Raw genomic sequence first — 12,581 nt, forward strand, 5'->3', positions numbered from 1 at the left:
CGTGCACTCTGCAGTGATGCTGAAAGAGGTGTTTTTGCAATTGTTGCAAATGCAAGGAGTGCTGTAGGATCTTTTGGTACCATTTTATTGAAGTGACCTTTACATGCATTTGACGGAGAATATTTTACATATAAATTTCTGTATCACGTCTCTTTTGACCATACTGTGGCCTTTCGGTAACCAGAGAAATTTTTGAGAATGTATAAGAAATTAGGAAATAATTTATTGTTTTTATAAGTTTCTTGTAGACTCTTTGTTTATAAAATAAAAAAAAGAGAAAAGAGAAAATGAAAACATTCAAGGGCCTAGTAACGTCGTTCAAGGTCACGGATATTGCTATAGTCGTTCGTTACTAGGTGGGCTTTGGGGTGGGCCTTGGTTGGGTTTTCATTTTCTCTTTTTTATATTAAAAAAAAGAAAAAAGAAATCTTGCTCAATTTGGAGACGGCACATTCGTGTTCCTTCGAGTAACAAGCTCGATTCCAAAGTCTGTAACTTCCCTCGGGCATGGCAAGTCAGGTGTTATTTTCTCATGCAATAAATATCAAATGATGTGCTTTTGTTTCAATGACCATTTCTAGATCTGCCTTTGAGTCAAGTACGGAAATATCATCACAGGGTAGAGATAGATATCCATTTAGAAAGGTGAACGCCAAATTGGATCAAAATAACCACCTACTGACGAAAAATATTGGCGTTTGGCTTCGACAGATGCAAAGGTTTTAACTTCAGTTAACCACTTTATTGTTAACATTACAAGAAATCTATTTGGACACAAACTTACTTGGTAGAATTAAACAAGTGTTACCCTTAGGCATCACGTACTTCTCCAGTCATTTCAACTTCCTAACGAAGCGATACTGAGCAAGGAGTTTCCACATTCCAGAACAGAGTTATGGAACTGAATGCCTGGAGGTGAATAGTTGGCACAGGGACTTGGGTGAGAAAAACACTGAGGGGGAGAATCTGAGACACACCAACCCACCAAGGAAGGGAGGAAGGAGAATGAGAGATTGAGAGAGAATGGGGAACAAGAGCCAGGGACCCCATACCTCCTCCCCACTAACTCTTCTTCTTTCCTTCCCCTTCTATAGGTAGGTGGCCACACTGCCCTTGGCCCACACAACTCAAGGGGGTGCCAGCAAGCAATTTTTTTGGTATGAATGTATCAATATTATGGTTAATAAAATTTATGGTTAATAAAATTAAGTTTATTTCAATGTATTTTATTATCTCTACAAGTATTCTTTATGAAATATTCAATACGTTAATTTCCCAAAGAAACCATACTGCCTTCTGCCCAGGCTGTTACAAGACAGATGTACAAAAGACTTCAAATCTGCCTTACCGAGCACGTACAACGCCAACCACTTGGCCAGTTGCACATGTACAATAAAGCAGACTGGGGCACGAATAAAAACCATATTGTTTCTTTTATACTGTTCAGCTCAAGCCTATGCAAAAGGCAGTATGGTTTCATACTTGTGTGTCGACAGGGCATAAAATCTTGCCAATTACAGCAAATGGTACCAACAATTAGCTTGATTTAATAATGTGGCCTCCATACTCTACCCTGAGACTTTCAAAACACTGTGCCACAGTGAACTCTGAGGTTGAATCTGGCAGTCAGTCCGAGAGATTACTATACTGTACTTGTCACACATTATTTAAAACAGGGTGACTTAGAACACTTTGCTCATTTTCACGAGCCTGACAAGGTGAGAAAATTAGGAAACTGAAAGAATAGAAGTTTTACCAATGAAAAACACTGGAATGGTACAGTATCTCCAAATCTTGACACCACAAAACTCATGAGAAAGAGAAGGTTTCATATATACAATGGAGTAGCAGACGAAACAAATTTTACAGAATTATATGGTGAAGAAAAGTAGGTTCCTGCAAAATGTCCCACTGCAATGAATCTATAGATAAATCTCTGGGACACAAACTTCAACATTTAAGACAGAGAACAAAAACATAAAAACAGGTTGGGAAGTATTAATAGTAGACAGTGACCAGGAAACCTGGGAGTGTTATTGAACGTAAGGCAATTGAAAAGGCAAAAGGTTACTGAAGAACCATCCTCTCTTATAGAATGCAATGCAAGGAGGCATAAGGTATGCAGGGAATAAGACTGCATTAGTAAGTCAAATGACAGACTACAGAATTTAGTCCGAGCGCTGGGGACTATGACGTCATTCAGCATTGCAACCGAGATTGACAGTAAAAAAAGGTTTAGAAAGGTGTAACAGGAGGAAAACCTCACGGTTGCACTATGAAACAATTGTCAGAAAAGGGTGGAAAGTAGGGAGAGAGAGAGAGAGAGAGAGAGAGAGATTATGAACGGGGGTACAGTAATAGGATTGAAAGGGGTTTAAATCCAATGGTGATGACAAATTTTCAGTGAAGAAACACTGCAAACAGCCTTTCCAGCAGTGACCTTCAAGTCAAATTTGCTGACAGTTTGTAGCACAATCAAGAAAACAGAAAGGTTGACTGGAACACTTCACTGGTCCACAACTGGAGTCGAAGCCCAGAACAGTCGAAGGAGAACACTGTCACTGATGACAAAACTTGCATAGAACAGAAAAAACAAAGTTGGGATGGAGAGTGCAGACCCTGAACAAGCGTTTAAGGGCTTAACAGGTCAAGCAAAAGTCCCCTCCATCAGAACTTGTGCTGAAAATCACAAGCATCCACAGATCCTGGCCTGTCTACTCAATTTGACCCACAGAGACTGGTTGTCAGGCAACAAGATGCAATTGTCAGTCACTTAAATTGGGCACAAAGGGTAAGATGATGTATATATATCCACAGAAATTCAGGGCTGATTACAATTCAACTCCAAGGAAGAAGGGGTGCATTAGGTCAAGATGGCTTTCTCATCTTGCTAAACATATCTCCTAGCAAGATATACAAGCCAATGCAATTCACATATATATACATGGTAAAATTTCTCAAACTGCCACCAGATTCAGTTTTGTGTCGAATCTCTTCCTGAAGAGACTGATCAAGTGCCAACAATACAATTTAAAACCTCTGCTTCTGCCACGTACTGTACTCGCTTCTACAAACTACGAAGCTATTCAACGTAGTACGAAAGACACCATTACCACTAACAAAACTGGAACATTCTCCAACTACTGAAGAAAATCCTGAATACCTGCCCGCATCAACTAACAACAAAATCAGCACCTAAACTTCCTGAAGAGCCAACATAAGCCTAATACTGTACATTATTTGTCTAGGAGCAGTTTTCCAACATGGAACAAAAGGTTAGAAAAACATTTATCACTTAACATTACTGACTGATAATCCTTCCCAGCCCTTTAACAGACAAACCTCACCTGAATGGTGACTTTACAGTATACGGTCTACAAGTTCTGTCCTATTGGGCTGAAATTCTTTCAAGGTTACACTGGCTAAAAAACAAAACATGAGTTTCACTGGCCTTCTACAGTGGTTAACAAGAAAATTCTTCACCAAAAACTTCTTGTTTTAATACATTTCCCATCTTCAGCTGACAAAAAACTACAAAAATTCTCCTAAAAAGATTTTAATACATTTTCCATCTTCACCTAACAAGTTTACAAATTCTTGACCAAAAATTCTCCTAAAGAGGCAGATTTTAATAAATGTCCCAACTTCACCTGACAAGTGTGCAATTTCTTGACCAAAAACTCTCCTGAATAGGCAGGTTTTAATACATTTCCCATCTTCACTTGACCAAAAACTTCCCAAAGAGGCAGATTCAAACACAGTTTTTCAAGAAAAAGAAAACTAGAATAGTTGACCTTAAAGTATATTCTCCCTATAATTAGAATCAAGATTCTTTTACCTAGCTCCAGAGATTAAGTCTTACAATGTTTATAGTGTTACCTACAAGGTAGCCTACAAATACCTGATTACAAATCTTTTAAACTACAAACCACAAAACTATCACACAAAATTCCAACTTTACTGACGAAGTGTCACACAATTAAACCCAAAGCATCTATGTCTAACAAATTAATCAAATTTGAATAATTTTCTTCTTCTTTACAAAGGGTAATTAAGATCAAAACCAGCCTTTATTTACTGCATCAGTGGCCTGAAATCAGTTATCTTAACGAAAGTTCCATGTCTTTACAAATCATTTTTTTAAGAATATGGTTCTGAACTTGAAAAAAACACACACATAGGAACCACATCACATACTGGATACTCAACCACTTAAAAACATCATGTTTTGCCTATTCTGAAGCTTAAAATACAACTGATAAACTATTTTCAAATTCAAAAAGGACTCACGGATGATTATGGACAAGCAGAAACATCAGGAATGACAGGGAAAAAGTTTCTAATATGGAAACGGAATATAAAATTTAGTCCCAAAGCCAAGCGCTGGGATCTACGTTAAGAGGTGACTCGGCGCAGAAACGAAAACTGAGAGCAGGAGGTTTCAAAGGTGTAACAGGAGGAAAACCTCAAAGCAGTTGCACTATGAAACAATTGTTAGGAGAGGGTGGAAAGAGAGTTATAAGAGAATACGAACTTAGGTACAGTAAAATGAAGCAAATGACAAAATTACTAGCTGGGTGATGCAGAAGAAAATATGAGCAATGTCTGACTGGTCATACTTGAGGGGTGATTTGCAACTCTCCACATGACAACATGTACTGAACCAGTATGTTTATTAAGTTTAAATTTGCAGTGTATGTTAACGGTGGCTTTTGCAACAATGTAATTTTACCAAATCCACAGTGCAGCAGTATGATAGGTTTCCAGATGGCCTGGATATACACTGAACAGACTTTAATATGTATGAGGATCCTTGACGTGCCAAGTCAACAGTCAATTTGTGGATGGAAAGTCAAATATTCAAGCAAAGAGGGTGACTATCGGCCATGGGGACATTTCAGTGCAGGGAAAGATAGTTCCACAATGTACCAAGAACTACCTTTAGTAACAGACCTATGCGAGGGGAAAAGCACTGCTCGAATAACAGACAGGCAGGGGCAGGGTATTACAAATAACTTCAAAAGTACTTACAGGTGTAATTCGAGTAGAAAATGTGCATATTGAACTATTTATATTACAGTGCTGTATTGTTCCTGATTTCATGAAATCTATGGGTTTTGGTTTTACTGACTTAGTGTGTTTGCATTAAGAGCCTCGATGGCTCGGTTGGTAGAGCAGCAGACTCAGACTTCATGAGAAGTCTGTGTCGTGGGTTCAAATCCGCAGCCGACTGGTCAGAGGGGCAGACACTTTGCTATCCGTGTAGACACACTGGGATTATGTATGTAATCAACGGATAGGTTTGCTGAAGGCAAATGGGTGTTACAGACTAATACACACACAAACAAGGCCACTCCAACATCTTCTAAAAACATAACAGACGCCTCACACGTCTCGAACTGTCGGCCTAACCGCCCACGTCTCCTTGCAGCTGGGAGAAAGGGAGCTGGGGATTTGGCACAATACATACACATGTGCTACCAGGGTCTAAGCGATGTCAGGCAGGGCAGGCGATCGAGGCTACAGCCTACCCCAACGCCAAATCAAAGCCCTTCAAAAGAAGGCATCGTGCTTACCCCACATGAAAAATGGGAAAAAGAAGAAGTGTGTTTGCATTCAGACAGGTCAGCACAGGGTACAAAGAGACATAACACAATCACATTATTTCCAGTGTTGCCCCCAACCCCAGGACGAAGAGAGGGTCCTGTAATTCACGGCAAGGTCAGAGAAGCTGGAATGCTTGGAGACGGGACACAAAAAGGAACAGATGAATAGTAAATGACAGACAGCGACACAGTTGGAGCCTGAGACACCCCTTAGAACTTTTCATTCAACCTACAGTTAAGAGCACAAGGTGCACTGTGGGAAAAACACAATGCTAGCATAAATCATGTGATTGTGTCATAGGAGTCTAAGGATTAATGGAAAGGAAAAAGCTTGAATGAGCGTTAAAAGTGTGATGTGGGGTAATGGAGGTTTGAAGATACAAATTTACAATTCTCTTGAAAAAAATAACATTGAAAATGAATAGCCTATAATATTAATTTAATGATTTTAGTAAAAGAGGCCTTTCTTGTGGCAAAGTCCCTTAATCTGAAAACAATTAACTGCCTAATGTTTTACAAATCACAGTGTACAATATTTTCCTGCTGTTGAATACAGCTGGTCCTTCCATAAACCAATCATAAACCCCTGAGATCACCCAAGTTTTAAGTACATTGCCATAGAATTGATCACAGTACTCCACACCTTGAACCATTAAACATTACATATAGCAATGGCAACTTCCCTCTGCCTGAAAGTAATTGAAAGACTCAGAGTAATTCCTTCCCAGACACTTGTAAACAAGACATTATCAGCAATCTAGATATTTTATACTAATGAATCCCCAATTTCGTTTTATAAATTACTAATTAGTGTGTTTACTGTTTAAAAGAGCAAGTCTAGTCTTGACAAATAAATGAGCTACACTGAGATGGCTAGCACACACATGAAACAGCCCCACTGAAGATGGAATTTCATTATATAGTAATGCAAAACTTCCACTTGGTCCTGGAGAATGAAGTGGGTCCCCTCAGTGGACTGGCAGAGAAGGAAGTGCACCTGAAATAAATGTATAATTAGCAATGTATTTATAAAGAAAAAATACAGCAATGAACGTATAGTATCTACAAATTAAGAGTTCCTATTATACTGAAGCAGAAAATTTTATTTTAGGTTTTAAGTTGTTGAATGTCAACTGCATAAAGTGGTTTTAATGAGGCCACATAGTCATACTTCTATACTAACAGGTACCACTAGTACTGCATCTTCTTCAGTCTAGGAAGAAAAAAACAGCATTGCTACCAAATGAAGAACCATTTAACAAGTGAACTATGTATAAATGTAATGTGGCAATCTTGACAAATCATTATCATCATTATAAATAGTTTAACCAGACCACTGACCTGAAATTCTTAATTCTCACAGCTCTACCCCAAAAGGTTTGTTCTTAATTACTATATTATTTCATATTCAGTATATTGCGACTCCTTAAAAATTTACTAACTGGATGAATTGAAAGTACAGTATAAGAATTCTGACAACTTTCAAGGATTTGTTTATGACGTTCGTATAAGTCGTTGGTTATAAGTGTGAAAATCCTGTAGACGTTTGACTGCAACTTCTTGTAGAGATAACAGCAAATCACTAGAGGGAACAGGTTCATCTAACCTGGGCTACTGTATCAGTACATAACCCCTTATGAACAGAACCCCAATTTGTTTCAGAATTTACATTGGTTTCATACAATTTGTGCTACAAAAGCTTAACCTATTGAACCAAGGACTTTCTTAGGACAATTTTGTTGAGCTTTTAAATAATACTAGTAAATGATAAAGAGAAATTTTGTAGTGGGAACTGTATGGTCACTGAAAATGACAATTTTGTAGAGGCATTCTACAGTCACTGAAAATGACTCATTTTGTGGTGACAATTCTACAGTTACTCAAAATGACAAATTTTTGCGGTGGCATGTTTTTAATACCGTGTCCTGACCATACTGGAACCAATTACCTGTGAAACCAGATGCATTTTTGGGTCAAGAAAACTAGCCTGTTTCACTAGATAATCCCTAAATGAATTCTACACCTAAGAGATTTAGAATGTGAACATAAAGACGGTGCAATGAAGACCTTTATCTTATATGCTTTATAATTTTTTGATGATTACATTCAGAAGTGGAGGCATGGTTACTGGAAATATATTAGGGGTGAGGAAGTCACCTAGCCACCTTCTATGATTCACCTTGTCAACAAGATTCAATGTCATTTTCCCGTTTAGTGCTAGAATGCTCCCAAATAAATGCAAGACCATTACTTATTACCTTTGCACTGTCTGGAGTTTTGTTGGGTTCTAAAACGGGTACATTACTGCATCTGCTGAATGTGATTTACCATGGCGGCCAAATAGTTACATTTCACCATCGTCTGAAAATATAAATTCTATAAGTACAGGCACGGAGAGAGACGGAGAGATTAATTGTTCTCTCGGGAAACCATTAATCAATGATGTCTGGTTCATGCAAGATTAGCCTACACTGCTGTTTCTCAAGGTAGCATAGGAAAAATTAACCATAGTATGGTAGCTGATAAGTACAGAAGTCCGCTAGAGGTGAGGTCCTTTAAGCTGAGGTGTTGTAGCTTGAATGCCCAGTCGTGAAAAATTTAAGTCTTCCGCAGCAACAGAGCTATTCCATAACATCTCAACTTGAAAGGACCTAACCTTAGTGGACTCTTGTACTCAACAGTTGCCATCTTAAGGTTATTTTTCCTAGGCTACCATTTTGGGAGATGATACCTTTTCTTATGTCTCTTAAATTGAATGTCAAGTACAGGTCGGTTTATATGCCTCTCTTAAATTGAATGTCAATTGCAGGTTGGTTTAAGTTAAGTGTCAAGTACAGACTAGTTTAAGTGTCAAGTACAGGTTAGTTTGTAAATTGTCAAGTAAAGTTTAGTTTTTGTTAAGTGTTAAGTACAATTTAGTTTAAGCTAAGTGTCACATACAGGTTAGTTTAAGCTAAGTGTCAAGTACAGGTTAGTTTACGTGACAAGCACAGGTTAGTTTAACTTAAGTGTCAAGTACAGGTTAGTTTAACTTGAGTGTCAAGTACAGGTTTGTTTAGGTTAGGTGTCAAGTACAGATAAGTTTAGGTTCAATGTCAAGTGCAGGTTAGTTTAAGTGTCAAGTACACGTCAGTTTAGGCTAAATGTCAAACACAGATTAGTTTAGGTTAAGTGTCACAGGTAGTTTAGTTAGTCTAACAAGTTACAGGTTAAGTGTCAAGTACAATATAATTCTTTAGTAAAATATTTTGGCAGAACAGTACGGGAAAAGAGTGTACATAATTTGAGAAATTCACACTTTCATTATTTTTACGTTCATCTCCGGCTACCCAAATTTACCACTGCTGCCGAGTTACAATTAAGTAAATGTCTCTTCGGCCCCTAACTGCACCTACTTTTCAACCTTTTACTTTACCTCCATTCATATTTCCCTTCTAACTCCCTCTTTTCCCTCTCTTAAGAGCTGAATGCCTGGGAATCCCCCAGTGCATGTCTTTATGGTCTAAATTTCATAACACAGGCAACCTGACACTAGTTATACACAAAAACGAGCATAATAACCAAGTATTCCTTGAATACATATTGCTAAAGTGATACACGTCCCATTCAAACACCTAACCTACTCCTCTGCATGAAAAAATGGTCTCCTGAAGTGTCTGTTACTATTCAGAAGTTAAGGAACATGGTTCAGGTTACACACACACACACACAAATAAGAGTTCAGGACGCTTAGGCTACATTATTTGCAGCCGCGAACCTGTTAGGCCGTCACAACTTTAGGTCATAAGACATGGCGGAAGTTCCTTGGGACGCCGCGTTCAGTACTAGCCCCTTGGGGGTCAAAGCATTATATACACACATTTCGGCCATTTGCCAGTTGGGATGTTACGGCCTGAATGACTCACGGCCACAACGACCAGGGTCCCACACATCAATGGACTCTGGATCCTTAACTTCTGGCAGAGTCCTCACGCAAGCTTGAATGAAAGTCCTCCCACCATGCAGGAGTTGCAATGACACACACACACACACACACAGATGGATAGCCTAACCAGAAGGGGGAGGGGGAATATTACCCCCCTACTGTATTAGTAAGGGAACAAATACAAGACTGCATCAGAAAATACAGTACAGTAAGGTAGAACTATATAGTTCCGCAGCGCCGACAGCACTATAACTTGACCTTTTCTACAGTTTTTTGGTTGCTAATTATGGATTTACCTTCAATTTTTGTCGGACGAAAGTAATTAACCTGTAATTAACCCTTGAAGTCCATCCAACAAGGGGTTTCCATACGTGATCTTCACAAGACTGAGCACGGGTACGTCTGTTTCGAACGGTTTATATCCCGTCCGGCAAGTGCAGTAACTTGTTAACTTATGGGTAACCTCGCATCCCCTGGGGCCAGTACTAAACACGGATTACTGTAGGTAGTTTTCAATTACCTACCCTAATCGGTATTATTGCAGTAAGAGGCAACATGCCATAATGACAAAAAATATGTTTTTGCTGACTGATTTTGATGCGTTTAAAACGAATTTCACCAATTTTGTCGGAAATTAACGGTTTTGGAGCTAACTCCATGTACATAAGCGGACCAAAATCCATCAATTTCCGACGAAATTTATTGCACATCAAAATCAATCAGAATAACCATATCAGTGAAACCACACAACCTAACCTAAACTCTCACGGAAGTACCCAGGTCACAGCCCTGACCCTAACTTGTCACTCGACTGCCCAGGTCACAGCCCATAACTTCCGCATGACCAAAGGACGAAAAAATAAGGTTCATATCCCGTCCGGCAAGTGCAATAAATTGTTAATGTATGGGTACCCACGCCGCCCTAGGGCCAGTACTAAACACGGCGAAGTGTCAGAAGCCCTAAAAGTGTTAAATGGGAGAAAATAATCCAGGTGTTTCTAAGAAACTATCAATTTCCGACGAATTTGAATGTGAAATTTGTGGCCTGGAAAGTACATTTCCTTGCCATTTGGCCTGTTACTGCAATTTTTCCCAATCCCGCAGCCGTTTTGAAAATGGAGCAAATCAGGCTACAATCTATATTAGAAAATCCTGTACAGGCACTACACAGAAAATACAAAGAGTATGGCTTGTCACAAATTACACTAATTACCAAAACCGACAATTACAACATTTACCTTTTTTTTTTTTCTTAGAGGTCACCTAACTTTAAAACCAGTCAAGACCATTAAAAAATAAGTGTACTCTCATCTGACGAAGTTAAAAGCTGTAGTGGATTTGTAACTGGCTAACGAGCAAATGACCTTTCTGGTGAATTTTGTCAATTTTGTGATTTCATACAAAAAAAAAAACTACAAAAATGGCATATTAGTTTAACCCTGTACTTCTGTATATTGTTAATTACAGCATTAACCATCCTTAATTATCCTCGAAATACTACTGGCAGCATCGTATAACCATATACACCTTTATACAGGCTTTAATTACCATATACACCTTTATACAGGCTTTAATTTGCTAGAGAAATTAAAATTAAACAGCCACATTTCACTGCGATCTGAACACCATTACCTGTCAAAACCAACATCTGTCAAAAACGAGCGAAATTAGCTTGATATTTAACAGAGATTCAAAATATGCCTCTGGAAATTACAAGACGACGTTAAATTATCAATACGACCTACCTTTTCCCGACTAAATGATGGTGTAAAGGCGTAATTTAACAGAATAAGTAACTCAGACATGAACTTTTCACTTTGGTGTACGTGGAAGTAATGGTTGACAGGCGCTCAGTTAAGCCGGCAGGTCCGGCACCAACGGAAGAGGAGGGTTGAAAGTGTCGTACTTCATACACTGAAATCTGTATAAATCTATTTTCAAGCCATTATATTTTAGAAAAATATATTCATAATGATCATTATATTTATTTATTTGTATGTTAATTATGTTGTAACCTAGTTTGTTCTTTTTAATGACGATTTAATTCGTACGTCCGCCAGCTGCGTCCAGAGAACGTGCGAATCTCGTTAACAAAGAAAATTGTCAAGGATAAACTGATTTATTTTTTGTCATATTTTAATGCCGATATTTAGCTTTCCAGTGATTCAAACTTAATAGTTTAATTAAATAAACGGAAAACATCGTAATTTTATCAAAATCATGTGACATTCATTACATAATTCCGTTAAATATTCTCGCGGTCTTTTGAATATTAGCTCGATCTTAGAATTGGCTGTGGAAATATACTTAAAAAAAATCCTGCTTATTCAGTTTTATAGGTCATTTTAAGCTCCTCTACGCTGAAATGAGTCAATAAAGCGTGAATTATCAAAAATTACAGATACTAACACACTTTTCTGTCATAGAATTAGGTACTAGTAAGCAAAATGTCGCTGATTTTTCGATGAAAATAGCGAATATTTACCAATAGACACTGTACTTCAATTTACATTGAGGTCTGATAGCCAGTGCTTGCAACGCTTATTTACGAAACTGCTCTGTAAGCGAAACTAAATGAGTCCTGCCTCTGAAACAAGAGTCCGTGCTGGTACAAGGTCGATACAGACTTGAAAATATACACATACAAATATGGAAGAAACATATAGGCTTATTTAGATGTATATTTACCTTAGTAACACGAATGATTTTACTCCCAAATTCACATCCTTAAGCTGAACATTTTTGCCTCAGACAAAAAAAAGATTATTATTATATAAAATATACATTAATGTCTTCCATAATCTTTGCTTTTGCACTGTGACAAAATATTTACATATCAGGATATTTTTCTCAACAAATTCATGATTCATGCTGAACATATTTGGTTTTCATAAAGTGTAAGATTTGTTTATGACTAATGATGATTGACTGCATGAAAAATTAAAGATTTCTCTTCAAGATAATTGACTTTATACGAAAACGAAATTGAATTTTAACTTGTGGTATCAAAGTACTGTATGTAGGTTAGGCCTACATGCTACATTATTTAA

At 37.9% G+C, this 12,581-nt stretch overlaps 1 long non-coding RNA gene across 1 annotated transcript; it reads right to left on the bottom strand.

Annotated features, from left to right (window-relative positions):
- Window positions 1–1,210: 1,210 nt before the first annotated feature.
- On the bottom strand, window positions 1,211–11,399 carry LOC136856167 (uncharacterized). The gene is made up of 3 exons (XR_010858259.1): window positions 11,277–11,399; window positions 7,865–7,967; window positions 1,211–6,603 (listed from the first exon to the last, which is right to left on the bottom strand). It is a non-coding gene; the product is annotated as an uncharacterized lncRNA (long non-coding RNA).
- Between the last annotated feature and the right edge of the window lie 1,182 nt (window positions 11,400–12,581).

Source organism: Macrobrachium rosenbergii, chromosome 34 (genome assembly GCF_040412425.1).
Source record: "Macrobrachium rosenbergii isolate ZJJX-2024 chromosome 34, ASM4041242v1, whole genome shotgun sequence".
In the NCBI taxonomy this organism is placed as follows: domain Eukaryota; kingdom Metazoa; phylum Arthropoda; class Malacostraca; order Decapoda; family Palaemonidae; genus Macrobrachium; species Macrobrachium rosenbergii.